Source organism: Varroa destructor, unplaced genomic scaffold (assembly GCF_002443255.2).
Source record: "Varroa destructor unplaced genomic scaffold, Vdes_3.0 BEIS01000005.1, whole genome shotgun sequence".
NCBI lineage: Eukaryota > Metazoa > Arthropoda > Arachnida > Mesostigmata > Varroidae > Varroa > Varroa destructor.
This window is the reverse complement of record NW_019211458.1, coordinates 5,570,638-5,588,126: the sequence shown is the minus strand read 5'-3', so window position 1 is coordinate 5,588,126 and position 17,489 is coordinate 5,570,638. Positions and strand designations below refer to the sequence as shown.

General features: G+C 38.7%; 1 long non-coding RNA gene across 1 annotated transcript in view; it reads right to left on the bottom strand.

Moving 5' to 3' along the window:
- Window positions 1-2,609: 2,609 nt before the first annotated feature.
- LOC147755204 (uncharacterized) overlaps window positions 2,610-17,489 on the bottom strand; it is a 49,677-nt gene continuing 34,797 nt past the window's right edge. Inside the window, exons 4-8 of the long non-coding RNA XR_015328721.1 lie at window positions 11,352-11,728; window positions 6,571-7,693; window positions 5,758-5,866; window positions 4,200-4,316; window positions 2,610-2,767 (exon numbers count right to left, since the gene is read on the bottom strand). This is a non-coding gene — a long non-coding RNA (uncharacterized LOC147755204). The remainder of the gene's footprint in view (window positions 2,768-4,199; window positions 4,317-5,757; window positions 5,867-6,570; window positions 7,694-11,351; window positions 11,729-17,489) is intronic.

Here is a 17,489-nt window from a genome sequence, read left to right as displayed (position 1 = left end):
GAAAACGAGACGAAGCCAGCGAAAAATAGGACAGAGAAGGCTGCCGAAACAATAGAAGAAGCGAATGATCGGACATAGAGTACGCTGAGAAAAACAACAACTTCCAAACAGAATGAAACAGCAAATGACCAGCGCTGAGCTAATACCGAAAGTCGAAAGCGATGTTGAACAAACCAACATGAGAAATTTCAGATGACTCAAATCGGTATCCTCAACAAAAAACCAATAATCCTCCATAAATTCTACAAGATGCTGTCTGTCATAAGATAGGATCACTGAAAGAACAACGCAACCGGCATTTCCACCTTGTTCAAACCTACTTTACAGATCCGGAAGACAGCATCGAATGCCATCGTTAAACATCTAGAGGGCGGATCCCGAAAGAACGATCCTTATATTCAATACTGAATACCAGCCAAAAGTATATTTACAGAAGTTACGTATCATTATTGCTCCTTATCGACGGCTGGCAGGCAGACATGAAGGAACACACAATACATAAAAACAAATTGCTCAAAATGTAATAGAATTAGGTATAACATTGTCCTACGGTATTAACGCAATTCCTTATGGATGGAATGGAATTAGCTAAAATAAGCAAACGAACAATTTGCAAATAATTTAATAACAATAATCAGCCCTATGACTGCCCGTAATACGTACTACTGCTTCCAGTAAATGAAGATGGTCGGCATTGTGAGCTACGTATAGCGTAAAAAAAAGAAAGCCGCATTACCATACTGCGCGTATCAAGCCATAACACATAAAGGTCACTTGAATCATATTGTGAACAATTAACCTTTTTCAACAATACCTGGCCGACGTCGCAGCGAAGACTGAAAACCTATCTTATATTCAAAATAACCGAAAAATCTCCGTAATCGCCAACATGTAGTGAGCCCGTAACAAATGAGAATGAATTTAAGAACATTAGTAGACGTGTGATTTTTCTCATCTTCATCTGAAGCTAGACCAAGATACGTATACTTTGACGTGACGTCATAATGTACGTTCACATGTACGGGAACGCATCGCTATCCATGATAATGATGTGCAACTGAAAAGAAATTCGCCAAGCATTTTGGTGGAGAGCTTAGGTCCTCTTAAACTTCGCAACGGCACAAGAATTATTGTTTACAATCTATATAACCATATTATTATAAAGAAGATTATAAGCTGATGCTTTCAAAAATTACTTCCAGTCTTCGAAAGGAAAATGGAAACTCGCTTAGGCGACGTCAGTTTTTAGTACAGTCGTGATTTACTGTGCCAATTTACAACGTACGAGGTCGAATAGGGGAAAACGTCCTCATCTCCCTCGAAGAACCGCGGTCGACTATACGCCGTTCTCAGTCAGGAACCCCCAAGAAGACGTCAAGGTCTTCCTTAAGCAAAAAAAAAACGGAACTAAAAACATTATCATTCGAAGCGCTCTGCAACGACATCTTCGCTATGAAATTTTAGCCATGACTCAGTTATTCGTAAATTTGCATAAATACAACTATGCCAATTCGCATATACGCAGATTGACAGAGAAATAACTAGGACTGCAAGTCCGATGACGTTGGCTTGACGCCAACGGCAGACAAAATCACCTTGTTAAACAGGATAATATCACCTAAGTAAACCCAAAGCTTCCAAAAATGGAAAAAATCCAAGGATTTTAAAGCATAACAACGAGGATCGTTCCAAGTTACCTCTGCTGTAAACACGATTAGGCAAAATGGGCTTAAGGCAAAGCTTGTCAATTTACTGTTTTATGTACAGCAATTGCAATTACTCCAGATAACTGGTTTGCAACACGAAGCAAACTCTGTTAACGCTTGAATTCAATCGTAGACCACTACGCATCTCTAAGTGTAGCAAGCAAACATTTTACCATCACAGGGATACGTTATGCTTATCTAGTTAATCGGCAACAACTTTCATGTTAAAAACAATGCCTTAGCCATATTTGTGAACACCAGGGCGGCCGCCAGCATCGTCCGCACTGATACACCATTACGTTACGTGAATAAATGTGCTGAGCTTGTGTTGTGTGCTTAATATTTTTCGGACCGCAATTATTAAGTAGGAGATAGCTGACCGCTCTTCGACGTCGATTTGAATAGAAAATATAAATAGCTTTTTCTCTGTACAGGTAAAATGTGTCAAACAATAAAATAGGGCAGGATACACGGGTGGCACTCTAGCCAGGCGGCCTTAATGCCATAACCATACGGCCTTTTCCATAAATTTAATATGGTGTCTATTTAGCTTTACTTATGTAATAATTGAATAAAAATCAGGTTTATGCTATTTAAATGCTTTTTTTTTTTGAGAAAAAAGTTCAAATTATTATTTAACAAAATGGCAAAAAATATTTGTTATAAAAAAATTTGCTTTGGCAACGTCTTAGAAACAAAATCGATATACCGCCCGAGACATAGAACTATTTATTAACACACAAAAATTTAAAGATACTGAAAGCTTTTAAGCCTTGGTGACGTCCTAGGGACAAAGTCAGTCAACTAAGACATATAAAATCATCATGACCTGCTTATTATACATTTATTTATTTCACTATGTGTAACTAGTTATTATAGAAGAAAAGAAGAAAAAACCTCCAACTTTGTTCACGTCCCAGCGACAGGATTAATAAACCATAAACGTTTATTTATTATCGAAGGCCTATTCGATTATCCACAGACTCCAGAAAACGGCAGGCACCCGACCTCATTCACATGTGTTCTGGAAGTAGAGTCAATCGGCCAACACTAAGAAAGCCCTGTAATCGCGTTGTAGAAATGTATCAAAAGCAAAACAGTTGTGAGTTAACTCAGCCCTGTGGCGAACAAATTAGAATAAGTTAATGAAATAACTACAAAAAGGTAACGGGGTAAGTAGACCAATTATAAGGGGCTAGTTATTATTTACTTTATTATTCAGGCTGAGCTGGGTGTAACATTGACGGACCAAATCAGTTAAATTGACGACAAACTAGGCGCAGCTTTGTCCTATCTACTTATCCCACTAAAACTCTATGTTCTCATGCTTGGCAGACCCATACGGATCTTTTATGGTACACAAATTGAACTAATCTGTTTTTAAGTTTCGTCCTGGAACGTCTGTGCTAAAGATGGGATCGATTAGACCGGTAGTCGTGCGTTTAAAAGAAAAATTTTGCTTTTCTTCATAGAGCATAGTTTTAAATTAGCTGGCTTTAACGCGACACAGGCAAGCTTCTTCTCAATTTACAGGTTTTGAAACAGTAGGCCACACGAACATCCACAAACATCAAAGCGGCCAATAGCATCTTTCGCGCTTCCAGTGTAAAAATCGTGTTGAGTAACGAGTATCGTATGAAAAACTGTTAAAACGATATTATAAAAAAGGATATTAGGTTATAGCTATTATAGACTAGCTATGTAAGAATTAAAAGCAGTCTCTGGGTTGTAACTTAATAGCTACAAAAAGGTACAAGTAATCAGCTGCTACAGCTGGAAAACACCACAAATGGTCTACTCTTGTCGTCGTTCCTCTCGTTATGTCTGAACGCATCTGTGCGACAGTCAGTGCGCAGTTATGCGGACTTATTTTTGGATCTAAGTGGAAGCTGACGCGACCTTCTTAGTGTGATCGTACTTTCTTGGAACCCTGTTATGTGGAAAGTGTGGACCAGCTTAGTCATGGCGGGCTATGTAGGTATGTCAGGCTGTGACAAGTATCTTTGAGCTACATATAGAAGCTTCATACGGCCTAATATGTACCAGTTACTTACTAAGCCATATAAAATAAGAAGAAACCTAATTTACTTTAACTTGGAAGCTAATTATTTATTCCTTAATTAACAGGTTATTTTAAATGCAGACACAAAAAATGTTTTTTTTTTTTTACAAAAGACGTGTCTGCTTTTCGTCTCGCTGTGGTAAAATGGCTAGGTTGAACGTTCCCCTTCAGCAAGCCCGGATTGGAGTGTCTGTTGGCTTGATGACTCCATATGATCTGATAGAGTGAGCTTCTATCGTAATAACTACCGCTTGGGATGGAAGCTTGATGCCCAGAGCAGCAGCGCTAAATTGATCGTAATTCCAACTTAAATAAGATCACCCTATTTCAGGCCTTTTTTCGATTATCACATCCCAACTTCTTGACCATACATCTCCTGACTCCCCGCTGGCCTCCGGTTAATAGTGATGATAAATAAGGCAACTGCTCACCTATTTTTATTCTATCAAAGGCCGAACGGTTTGGCGTCTTTTTTTGGTAAGCAGGTCGAGCAAACGACGTGCATTTCGTTAGCTTGAGCAGGACGATGAAAGAGCAGGAAGTTAGCCCTAAATTAAAAAAAAAAATAAGCGAGTAAAGAAAATGCGAAAAACACAGACTTAGTGGAATCGTCGACAATTTTTAGATGATTTTTAGCGAGAGTACGCCTTTGCATCGCGCCGTACCCGAATGGTTCTTTTGACTAGCTTGAGGTAATTGATCGTGTGGTAAAAGTTACGGAAATGATTAAAGTGTCATCGGGATTCCGGGACGATGCTCGAAATGGGGGCTGGGTAAACGTCACATAAAAACGTCGTAGCAGCTTCGGCGTTCTGCCAACAACTTGTAAATAATGCGCCACCCCTACTGGTATCATTATCTTTTTTGCCGCATGAAACGTGCCCCGAGCACTGACTTGATTATATGCGTGTGAATATTGTGCGTGGAGGAGAAATAATGGCTAGTTGGTGCGTTTTAGTTTCTAGCTAAACAGTAGAGGTTCATTCCCTTTCGAAGGCATTCAACCATACAACATGAGTCCACTTGACTGCACCCGTTGTGTCTTGACTGCACGATGGCTGTCGTTGGCCAGCTTGACAAACAGCAGCAGCAGCAGCAGCAGCAACAACAACAACAACAACTAAGGCAAAAGCGGCTCAGCGTAATCATTGTTCAGAAGTCAATGGAAACATTGACACTATTATTATTGCTTAGCACGAGCGCGTTCGACGCTGAGCTTCGGCAATATCTGCATACCACTACGAGGCCACCGTTTTTTCCGGCGGTCTGTGATTGTTTAAGAGTGAATGGAAAAAGACCTCAGCTAGAATTAGTAGCCAGCGCAACTGGTATGCAGCAACCCTTTAAGAATCTGTCAATTCGATGACAGTTTGTCAATGTCTGTCAGAGCAGTATGAAATGTAGGTTCGAACGGAAGTCGCAAAGCACATGTACAGCTATAGGTAAAGATTGCCTTTTTATTTTCTTGAAAAGCATTTCAGTGCCGATAGCGACTTCAGATACGTTTTTTCATTAGTGGCTTTGAATGTACAATATAGTGGACAGGATTGATTATGATATTTAAACTCATGCTTAAAACTCTGTAAGTTATAAAGGACTATAAAAAAGTTGAAGTAACAGCGACACGGATTGTAGATTGAGGTTAACTTGACACTGTGGCATGTTGGCGTCTCTAAGTTCGACAGAACAAGGGGTGGACAATGTCTGTCTGAAAAAAGCACAGGAGGTAATCAGTGCTCAATAAATTCGGCGAAATTGACGACAAATGGACTAGAAATAAAAATACAAGTGGCCACGGACAGAAATATCCCGAATGCCTTCGTTCACACAAGCGGGCATCCTACTTCATTAAACGCAGTCAGGGCTTCCAAGCCGTGACCAAATAGAGACATAGAGGGCGCAAAGGTACCAATGGCAATGACTACCTATGCTTTTTTTTTCATAAAGTTTATCATTACTGACTAAAGAAAAACAAAAAAACAACTTAACTTGGCTTTCTTCAAACAAACAGCGTCTTCTCCTTTCAACGTTCAATGATACTAAGATAGTAGCAGTTAAATTTTCCTTTTTCTACTCGGGCATACCGCCACAGTTACTTCTGAAAATAGGAGCGCAAAGTAAGACATTCGTTATTATTTGTATGTTTTATGGAAGCTATTCCCCGATGACTGTAAGCCTAACAATGTAATGTTGGCAAAATTGTGTTATGGGCTCTCTATACGTGAAACGACCGTACGCGTAAAATGTCTAGATCAAATTGTAATTTTTAATTGTCGCAGTTTAGAAATATTCCAGTTATATCTGCCATTATTATGTGCTGATGTGGGCCTCGATCTGCAGTTGTTGTTTAAAAAAAAAAGAGACTGTTGTTGCTGGCGCCCTTAGACCCTGGAAGTGGTAATTCTGTCAACCATTTAGCTGCAAATTGGACCATTAAATGCAATTATAGCAAATTGATATTTTCTAGGTACAACCTGTACACGATACGTGAGTTTCTGAGTTATTATATAAGCTAATATAAAAAGCGCTTAAGGATTTGCACCCCTTACCTTTATCCTGCACCTCTTTTGTCGTCGCTTAATTGAACTAATCTGACTTATCAACATTCCACCTAATCTCATGTAAACCTAGGTCAGGCATCCGCTAAGAGTTGCTCTTTTACAAATATTTGCCCCATCTAACCCGTCACCTTTTTGCTATTATATATATTATCCTGTTCTAATATGAATAAACTTGATCCGTGTCTTATCTAGTCCTACGCAAACTAAGGTTCGATTTGAAATCTGCGCTTTAACAACTAACCGGTTGCAATACTCCTGGGCAGCTACTGTAGCACCGATTCCATTATTCCGTTGCTACAACAATTCTCGCTTCTACTGCATTCAACCAGTTAGAGAACTTTCATCGGACTGTTTCAGCAGACCTGCTGTTAATCGCTGAACATCATACCAGCTTTCTTTTAAACATTTGGTTTATTTACCATTTAAATAAAATATTTTTTTTATTTAATATTTAAATATTTGGTACCACATATCCCTGTGGTATTAATTTAGTTCTCAGTTACCGTTTCTTGCTAATTAACAAATCGGTTGGGTTCGATTTTGCAATTATCAATCTTCAGCAGACAGATTCTAGTTTATTCCTACATGCTCAATTAACCTACGATCATTCACGCAGCATTACTCCGAATTTTAACGTGACAAAGATACCGTATTTATCTCCAGCTATACTCGCTATCTCATTGTAACGTTGTTGCCCGTTTACTTATTTTAGTTAATCCTTTCTTCGACTTCCATATTGACTTTTGCCAATTTTGTAGGCTTTTTTTTGCTTATTATTAAATTTCGCATAAAGACTTTTCACCGGCTGTTGAACAAGTCCACGAATAATTCTCTATTTGCTATCACACCCTATGAGAAAAGAAGCTTTTTCTGGAGAAAGTATTTATTCAATCAAGGAACATAATTCATTCGCTGGGAATAACGGTTCATATTTCACCAATTATAAAGATTTTGGCAAAAAATAAATTATTTGAATAAGAGAAATGACAAAACTGGAAAATCATATTGAAAAATCAAAGATAGATGTTGTACGTACTTTGTAAAACTTGAAAAAATAAGGAACTTAACAGTAAAAGCCTTTTACGCGTTTTCAAATTCTCTAAAAAAATTACCATATCCGAATGAAACAAATAATTTATTTCTAGAAAAGGTGTTTACTGAATCAAAGCTTATAAACAACACACTAAGGTGGTTCATATTTAATCAAATTAATGGACCATCGAGTGAAAGAAATTATCCTTCGAAGAAGTAATTAATACTTTTAAGGATTCCAAACGATACGCGGTGGCGGTTTATATTTCAGCAGCCATTTCGGAAAAAATCACGATTTTCCCTTAAATCCAATAATGCGCTTAGTAGAAGAGCTGAAAAAACAAACAACATTCTGACATAAACCGTTTACAAGTTTTCACCAGTTGTCAAATAAATCGCAAAAAATAATGAATTAGTCAAAATTTAGATCACACGCTATAAAAAAATCAAATATCCTCCTGAAAAAACTATTTATTTGTCCACTACAGGTTGAAATTCTAGCACCTCAGAAAGAACGAGCTTAATGTGACCAGTTTCCGAAATTGATGTGAGTTAAAAATACAGATTTTTTTTTACTGTTTTATTGTTTAGTAGTGTTTAAGAACCAAACGTCAAGTAGTCTCAAGCATGCGAACTTGAAGTTAAAAAAGAAACAGGACCTCAACCTCTTACCAGAAGCCCTCTGAACCTCTCAAGTGAATTAGAGCTTTGTAAAAATTGAGGTCGTTTATGTTATTTTCAGATTGCTTATTTACAAAGCATGCGAGTCAAACGGTATCTCTACTCCCTTGGCCCTTATATATATATATATATATATATATATATATATATATATATATATATATATACTGCGTCAATATATTCGACCAGGTTTGCATCGTGTGGCAGGATTATCGTTTATTACTAGTACTTTCATCTTCATACGCGGAAATCGTGTGGGTACCTTATACTCGGTGTAAATATTTACGATTCCTAGCCCAGCTTCCCTTCGACCACACTTAATGCAGTTAGACCTTATAGTATATTCAATAGAAGTATTAAAATCTGTAATACCGAACGTAGCAAAAAACAGTGGAACAATTAGGTTCCTATATTCCAATATCAGCTGAACTTCCCCCCATATTGCTGTATGCATTCTAATATTCTGCGTAATAGTCTATTATGGACATTTTCGGCATCTTTCGAATTTCACAGACTTAAATAAACCACATTTTTAATGAGCATCTTTTTGCGCAATACTAGTGTTCTTTGATAGATGCCCCCGAAACACTTAGAAGCCTATAAGGAGCCCTATTGGTAAACCATTTATATAAATGAACGTGAACTCATTACCTATGTACGTGTTACAATGCGAGGTTTAACGCGGAGCCTTTTTCAGTCAGACACGTAAAATCTCGTATCAATCGTATTTTTTTTTTTAAATATCAGAGCTAATATTATATCTTAGCAGTCCGATAGACATCTACACAATGTGTAAATTAAACTATATGCCAGTTAGTGTTCATGTTTCTTATAGAATTACAGCTGAAAACTGTGCCCAAGCCACCCTGAAGTAGAGCTGCAGTTACGACTTGCCAGAGAGGAATCTCTACAGAGGTAATGTATAACATCTGAGCATGCATAACATATGGGACACCGCCTAATACTTGTCAAGGATATCTGCGATACAGAAATCTGCATATTTATTCATATTTTCCGCTGTTGATTATATCTATTACTCTAGGGCTCTTATTAAGAGCACTCAATGGGCATCGGTTGAAGCACACCAAAAGAACACCGGTCTATTTACTAAATTCCTTATTCGACCATATGAGTAGACTTAGCACTGTTGTAAGTGCACCGTAGTTTCAATTGGCAGTGTTGCATCTGACATCGGCAGATTTACATCTCTCGAGGTACGGGTTGTCAGTGGCCGCCGTCCCGCCTCCTCTTCGTCGCCTCTGTCTTAATTAGGTTTACTTTCAGCCTCAAGTCTGTGACTGCCACGTGCAGCTGGGCTAGAGCTCGCTGAACTATAAACCCGCATATTTCTATATCGTCTGCATACAAGACTGATTCGCTTGGTCCTTCTATTTGATTAGGAAAGCTTTTCAGCAAGATGTAGAACTAGTGTAGACTCAGATTGTCTTTCTAATCCAGGCCAATTGTCTATGTGAAAAGCGGGAGTTCGGCTACTTCGTCATTATATGTATCCTTGGTAGAATCGTAATGAGAAGGTTGAGTATATTCATAGACACACTCATGTTGGCCAACGTGGGCATAGTCTTACCCCTGGGCATCGAACCAAGGGGTTCCTTGAAATTGCGCAGTTTGACGTGTACTGTATCCACGTCGGTCAACAGAATCCTGCACGCCGTTTCTGTGGAGCGTTTTCTCTCCGGAACCCATGTTGCTCTGTTAGAATCGCGTGCATGTTTTCTAGGTAGCTGTTTTGCCTCTTAGTCAGCAAGCGAATAAGCAGCTTATAACAAACACTATTTTACCCTCGGCATGCCGAACACCCGCCATTATTACAATACTATTGGGGCGCCATTTCCTTTAGGGATCAATGCCAGGGTGGCATCTTTCCGCTGCGCTGAGATTGTATCAGTGTGAGAATATTTATTCATTTGTGTTGCCCAATACATTGCCAGAGTGACGACGCATTTGAGATGCTAGTTGCAAACTCTATCTTGGCCAGCAACTTTCTTGTTGCATAGATACCGAAGACATTGTGCTGATTCTCGCACTGTGAAGTCATGTTGTAGGATACCGTGTTGTACTGAAATTGACTCTTCCTACGTTGCGGCGAAAAAGGGCAACGCGCATGATTTTATATCCCTTAATGCAAACATCTCCGAGAAATAATGAGGGTCAAGGAATTAATTGTGCAAGCTGCTGAGCCGGCGTCATAGAAGCCACTTCTATGGTTAACACTTTGCAGGTCTTTAGCCGTTTGGTCTAGTAATGGTGGCTCTTATGATACATACGTTTTTCGACAGGTTGTTTTAAAATCGGAGTCCAAAGGATGGAATACAAATTGTACCTCGGCTATGAGCCTGAAGGCCATCTGGCCTCCCAGGCAAAATTGCAATTAATTGAACCACGCCATATGCTTGCGCCCTCTGACAGAGAACGATGCAGCAGGATCTCGACCAGTAGTTCTTTTTCGCACTGAAAGCTGGTTACGCTCGTCGCAAAGATATTGCTCACCGAATTTCCTGCACCTTCTAAGAAAGTCGGTGTTGATCCGCCTTGATTACACAGCAAGCAAAGTCCGCTAAAGTGTGGCTAGAATTTGGCTAGTTAAAGTTGTTGGCAATGGCCAGGGGAGAGACCAGAATCAGGGGATCGCGTTTCTAGCCCACTGACGAGTTTCTTTACCAGCGCATATGTTATGTTCAAAGCAGCCGACCAAACATAAGCTAGTATGAGGCCTAGTTGCTAGACACGTAAAGCGTATTCGCCTCTAGACGCGGCGTGTGATTGCCTATCTTATGATTGTAGAAAATAAGGAGACCTTCTCTAACTAGGCGGTTTGTTAACGATGATGTACTGCGCGTTATATTATAGAATAATACTCATAGTTATTCTATAGCCAGTTATTCATTTTAGCTACCATGTTAAATGAGTAGCTGTATATCCGAGCCTGATTTATTTTCAGAATCACTATCTGATTTAATGTCTAGTAGAAACATTTAAAATATAGATTTTTCGATAACACTTTTGAATACTTGCGAAGCAAGTTATGCCTATGCATGTGTGCAGCTGTGTTTGTCATGATATATCTGTTAGTTACCACAAGGTCTGCTGGTATTTCCTATACTTTAGTCGGTAGACTCTACTGTTTAATTGTTCCTGCTGTTGGCGCAGTACGGGCCTATACAGGCTTCGGCCACGCGTTTTCGCTCTAGCAGAAGGTGTTTGTTGTTGACCCGCTTCTCTTGAAAAAAAGTTTCTTTCGATTCAAGTAGAACAGAGCCCTGAGACTCCCGACTTATGGTTCTTTACCTCTGGTGAAAACTCCAATTTGTTGAATCGACTATTTTACTCCGAGGAGAGCCGGTACAAGCGGGACAGCGAAAGGCAGAGAGACGCATTACGACGTCGAGGACTGTAGAAAACTGGACTTCGGTAAACGAGGTTTCTTTTGTCGTGGTCTCTTTCCATTGAAGGCCTCCGTCACACGGCCCTTGCCTCGACTGGTTACAGAGTGTGCTAGCTAAGGTTTCTTCTTTTTAGTATTATCTGCGTCAGTAAAACGCCTTGCACGTTTACTGAAGGACACCAGCACCAAGAGTTGCTGGAGTTATTTTCGCGTGTTATCATGTTTCTTGCTCCTCTGCGATGAAAATTCATCGTAGTTACGTCGTTTCCTGGCATCGCTTCTATTAAAGGAAGAGAAGACGAAAGTCAAATGAACTTTCATTAGTGCTTTCTGCGTCCCATCTCTTAAGGATTTCTTGAAGCAAGCTGTAACGGATATGGTGTAAATGTTGATTAACAAGAATTATTATAAAATTTATCAAGTATAAATTCACTGCAGTGACATATCACTAATAACGTTAAATACAGCCTTCTTAATAAATGTTTAAATCGTCCAATACGAAATATCGCACAGTGAAGTAATTTTTTTAGACGCTTGACTTTCTTTAGTGTAAATTTAATAAAGATTAAAAATTAAGATTTTCTGCCACTTGCCCGCTTATTATGGTAGCGCGGATGTTTAAAATACAAGAGTCTATTAAGTTTTAAAAAAAATTTTCACATGTTGAGATTTGATGTACTTTTCAAATTACCAAGATCTTGGTAGACATGGTAATCTGTCGAAGTGATGTCTGGCAGACGGTGGATAAAAGAGCATTCAGTTGTAACGCCTCTATCTTTGCCACAGTGATTTTTCCGGTGCCAGACCTAGCGTTGTCGTTCGATAGGATTGGTTTACTCTTATCCATATGCCTGTTCACTAATTTTGAATGCTTAAAGCAGACCATTTCCTTCAATTGTTAGGACTTAAGTTGTAGTGCAGAGATACCATACAAGCCATAACTTTTTGTAGCAGTAAATCTACCCCACGATAACGTCTCGTTCTTTAGTTGCATTCATCCACTGATGCGACGGTCTGCTTATCGTCCATCTTGGCGTAGTGGATCCACTTTTCATCACCGGTAACGATTCAGTGGGAACAAAGAAACGCCTTTAGCTCGGTTTTTTTTTTACCTTCGTTCAAATCGTCGATTTATTGTATTTTATTAATTTGACCGAAATGAACGGCTACGGTACATTTAAGTACGGATTTGAGTGCCAGCATCCATAGACTTGAAAATGGCTTTAACCGCACATTTCTTGCACTCTTTCATACGGGGTTTCCCGCGAGACTCAGGTTCAAGTTTGAAATCTCTCTACGCATAATTTCCCAAATCAGTACCTCATGATGTCCCTAGTAGCTGAACCTTCAACGAATATAAGGTTTATAATGCGAGTTGACAGGTTCCTGCAGTTCCAAGATGAAATAGCTATTCGTAAATTACTCTAGTTTCCTGATCTTTATAGTATACTACAACTTATCTGCTCAAAGATGAAAACTATTTAAATATGATCACTACTATATATACATATGCATAATATAGTAGACATTGGATTCAATATTTGTTGAAGGAAATATTTCATATATATATATTCAATATTTGTCCGCACCTTTTAGAGTTGGAAGACATTTAGAAGGTGGATTGAACTTCACTAAAATATAAAATGTTCAAATTCATGTATAAAATTTAACAGCGATAATTTTCAATTATCTCTGGGATGTTCTACTAGCATTCAAACCTGTTTCCCAATACGCATCAAAATGCATTAAAAATGAAACATTATTTTGGAATTTCTTAGTAAAATACGATTTAATGTCATATAGTATATATAATGGGTTATAATAGAGTCATTGCAGATCGTAAAAAATGTTTAGTGCCGACTGATCGCGCGATCAGTTTGACATCTATTAGGCTGTTACGAACGAATCCCGTAGACTTTGACTATTAAAAGCTTCAAGGATACTCATTTTTTACACCTAGGATTACATTTTCTACCCCAGCGCTTCGGCAGCATATGTAATGCATTATACCATCCCCAGATGTAATTTCTCTAGTTACGGTTTCTTGAAGTGAATTAGCATGCTTGCCTACCAGTTATCCTTTTTAAAGCATGGAAAGCCCCATGATTGTACAGACTTAGGTCAGAAGAATAGGCGGATGGAAGCCAACTTCGGATAAGTTTTAGTCAGTCTAGCAAGTAATTGAAACACGGCGATTAAGTCTAACGTTGCCACCACATACTCTGTAATGGCAAGAATAGCGGTAGCAACGACCCACGAGTCTCTTAAAGAACTCTGCATTCACTGTTCATTCTTCGGTAAGTATCTTACGGAAGCAAATGTTTCTGATGTCCATTGCAGGTACTAATACCACCTCATGTCCCGACACTGCCACCGAACTCCATTTCTCCCCAAAACGACATCATTCTCTCTCCTGCCTCCGTTTCGGGTTGAATGACGATTGAATCATGCATCGTTTACAACGACCGTGTGCTTTAGGCGAGTCTTTTGTTAACTAAAATTCTGCATATTGTACACCACGTGCAGCTCCAACTGGCCTAAGGTAAATCGGCAGGGGGGAATTTTTTTGCCTTGCGTATGAAATATTAATTCTGGACGTCAGAGCCTTTAGACTCTGCTTCTGTAAAGTCTTATCGATTGCGTTTTTGTCCTTTGTGATTTCGAACACTGCAATCTTCGTTTGAAACGTTTGCACCATTTGACAACTATGCTTTCGTTCAACGATTCTTTGCTTAATGTCTTCGCCAATTTTCAATAAATTTCGAAGACGAACACAAACTAGAGCACTGAGTAAACCCAACAAGTTTTCATTCATAAGCTTCTAAAAAACCGTTTCGTTTGTTAGCGGCGCGTGGTTAAAAAAATTACTTAATTTCAAAGTTTACCGGAATTTACTTTTAGTAGCGTAACATAGAGGTCGAACTAATTAGCTCGAAGAAGTCTTTAAAGTTAGCCCTTGTTCGCTGATGTTTCTTTTGGCTTGAGAGGAGACACTTCTAGCGTTGAATTCAAAGCGTTTTCAACTATTTTTACATAAGAGTGGGAGTCGGACAAAATAAGAGCTTGATATCGCAACTATTATGTCTCGTTTAAGCCGTGACATTATATCATAGCCACTATAGGTAAGTGCTTTGCAACTAGTTGTGTGCTTTTTAGAGTGCAGGACACCCATAGATAAAATAAGTTTTATGAAATTTCTGTAATCAGGTTTAACTTTGATGGCCTTTTAATAACCATATGAAAAAAATTTTGCCAGTAATTTCCTTTATAATAATATTGACTAATTCGTTGAAGTGCAAATTCCAAAGATAAAAGCCTAGGAAATGACAATAAAAGAATCTCCTGCTTCACAGAGGCAACACCAATGCTTGACGTTAACGGTGGCAATTGCCTCTTTCGGGCCGTTAACTTGATAAGTACGACCGCTTAAGCCTTTTTTACTGGCCGTTAAGTTGAGGTGCTATTTTCTAAGGCACGTTGGTATATGACCTTCTCTCAGATTAGCTGTTCCATTCACCTTCGGTGCATAGGATGGTCGATCCGCTGTGCAGTTGCAGTCTAACACGAAGGCCTGAAGTGGTAGTTAAATATTTTTAGGAGAACATTCAATGGCTCTTGGGACCAAGTGTTAAAGTGTTTTTTATCATCGTATTGTAAGAACAGTGGTGAGAACATCGATCTTATAAGTCAGTTCATATTAAATTTGAACAATGTCACCGTAACACAATTTTTTGTGAAGAGATTTTAACAATTTCGGTAAATCCGTGTGTCACATTTTGTATGCATTTGTCTACGATACTCTTTTTCTAGATAAATTTAAATTAAGAATTTCAGTTGTACGTGCACAGCACTAGAATTGAGCAGTAGCATGGTAGACGCTTCTATAGAGACGTCGATAGGCTTGAAGAACGACTGTTTCATACGTAGCAGTTAAAAAATGTCGCAGTAAAGAAGAGCAATCATAAACTGTGCCGCCTGTTTGACTCGTACCTATTATTTTAAGTAGGTATCGCTCCCTCACTTCTCGAAACGTCTCTTTACATATGCGAAAATCAATATTTCGATTAATGATAGACCATCAGCAAGATCTGTGTAATTTTTTATCCGAACTTTGTTGGCACCCTGTCGTCGCATGACACAGCTCAGTCGTTCCTGCCGTTGCCAATCTGCCACTCGCTATGAACGTTGGACCAACGCTTCCATCCGTAGGAATGAATACTAGACGTAATTCATGTGGCTTAGCCTATCCATGATACGCTCTAATTGATTTTTTAACATGTTTATAAGCGATTTTCTAGTTCAAAGGTCATTCTCTATCTGTTACATATCTATCTAAAAAAACTGATGCTTTTTAGTATGCTCGAACATGGCGTCCTGGACCGTCAGCCCTTAAATTACGTTCACTTTGCAAAGGCTTCGCAGGAAGAGCAAAAATTCGGACGTGTAGTTTGTAGCAAAGAGAATATTTTCCATCACTGCAATCTTGTTAAGGTCTATTCTAAAAGCCATTCGTATATCTTACACGCTATCAATCCTGCCTTTAGACTTGATATAAAGCTTTATATATACAAATCCATGTCATTTCTTTCTTATTTTAGGAGACAGTTTTAGATTTACTAATTGGTTTTCTTTATGACGAAGATTTGTACGTTCTACTTTATAGCGGACTGCTGTCTTACTTGGCACCCTCTTTGTTTGGAGTATTCGCTCCAAATGAGGAGGCTGGGTCATACCCTGGTTTGTACTAAAATTTTTTTAGTTGCATATTGCGTAGCTAACTACATTAAATCTACATGGCCACATGCCGCTAAATTTGAAATATTTGGGCTTGCTCATAAACTCAATACTGGGCTTTATATCATTAGTTACTATACAATCAATGCTTTTTTACAAAAATTTTTCATGTTTTTGTTTATTAAATATTTCATTGCGCCCGGCCAAGAAGGCCAAAGCTCGACATACGTACACAGATCGGTAACAGTTGAAAATCGTACGGTAGTAACATCCCTCTAAAATTAATTACGTACTAGATATTTTTTTCAATTAATAATTCAATTAGCAAATTGAATTACTTAAACTGAAAGGGGCAGGTGTAATGAAATGTGTTCTGTGACACATAAATTCAGTGTGTAAAATTTATTGAAGGAAAAATTAAAAGTGATAGAAACGTGCCAACTTGAGAATCAACAGAAAATCGCCACTACTATCTTGAGCAGGTACTGCCTACAAGAGTATTAATAACAAGTTATTGCTCATTGGCCCGACTGACTCCCGGCACATCTGGATCCCACGAGGCTGGAACACCTGCTGAAAATTTTACTAGAATTTTGTTAAAAGTTTACCAAAGTGTAATATTGTTGCCATCTGACGAGTTCTGAATTCTGAGTCAATAAGCTTGAAGGCCAAGATTATAAAGTTTACTAACTTGGCCTTAGAAGAGACAATTATAGAAAAACTAGTGGTATTAGAGTAGGTTGAGATCTAATCACTCTATCTAGGAAGGCCAAGTATAAGCTTCTCAGGCGTTAATTTTCATATCCCTCGCTGAATCATTATCATATGTATCTTACGTTTTCACTTCTCATCTGCATTCTCTGTTAAAAGCGTGTACTAACTAAAACGCTTGCAAACGTAAGTCTAAGCAAATTTCAAAAAAGCAATGACATCGTAGCGTTGTCTATTGTGTTACAGGTGGCTCAAATTTATCGACCATCTTTATTTAACTGTCTGCATCAAAGTACAACGGCAAACTATCTAGTTGCTTCTAATATTCGCCCTATTTGCTAAAGTGTCGCATCAAGAAAGTTGTCAGTGGTGTATAGTGGGTATATAATATTTCTTCCCTATACGCTGGAATCCGCTATTGCTATTGTAGCATCCTGATATGTGAAAATGGATAGTGACGTTTAGAGGGAGTCCGTCGCCCCTTGTCGTTCGCAGCGGGACACCCCGAATACGTTGCCTTGAAACTCGGCAAAACTTTTTGGCACACAGACTCGTAGCTAGGGTCTGTCCTTGAATGAAGGTTTATCGCAGCGACG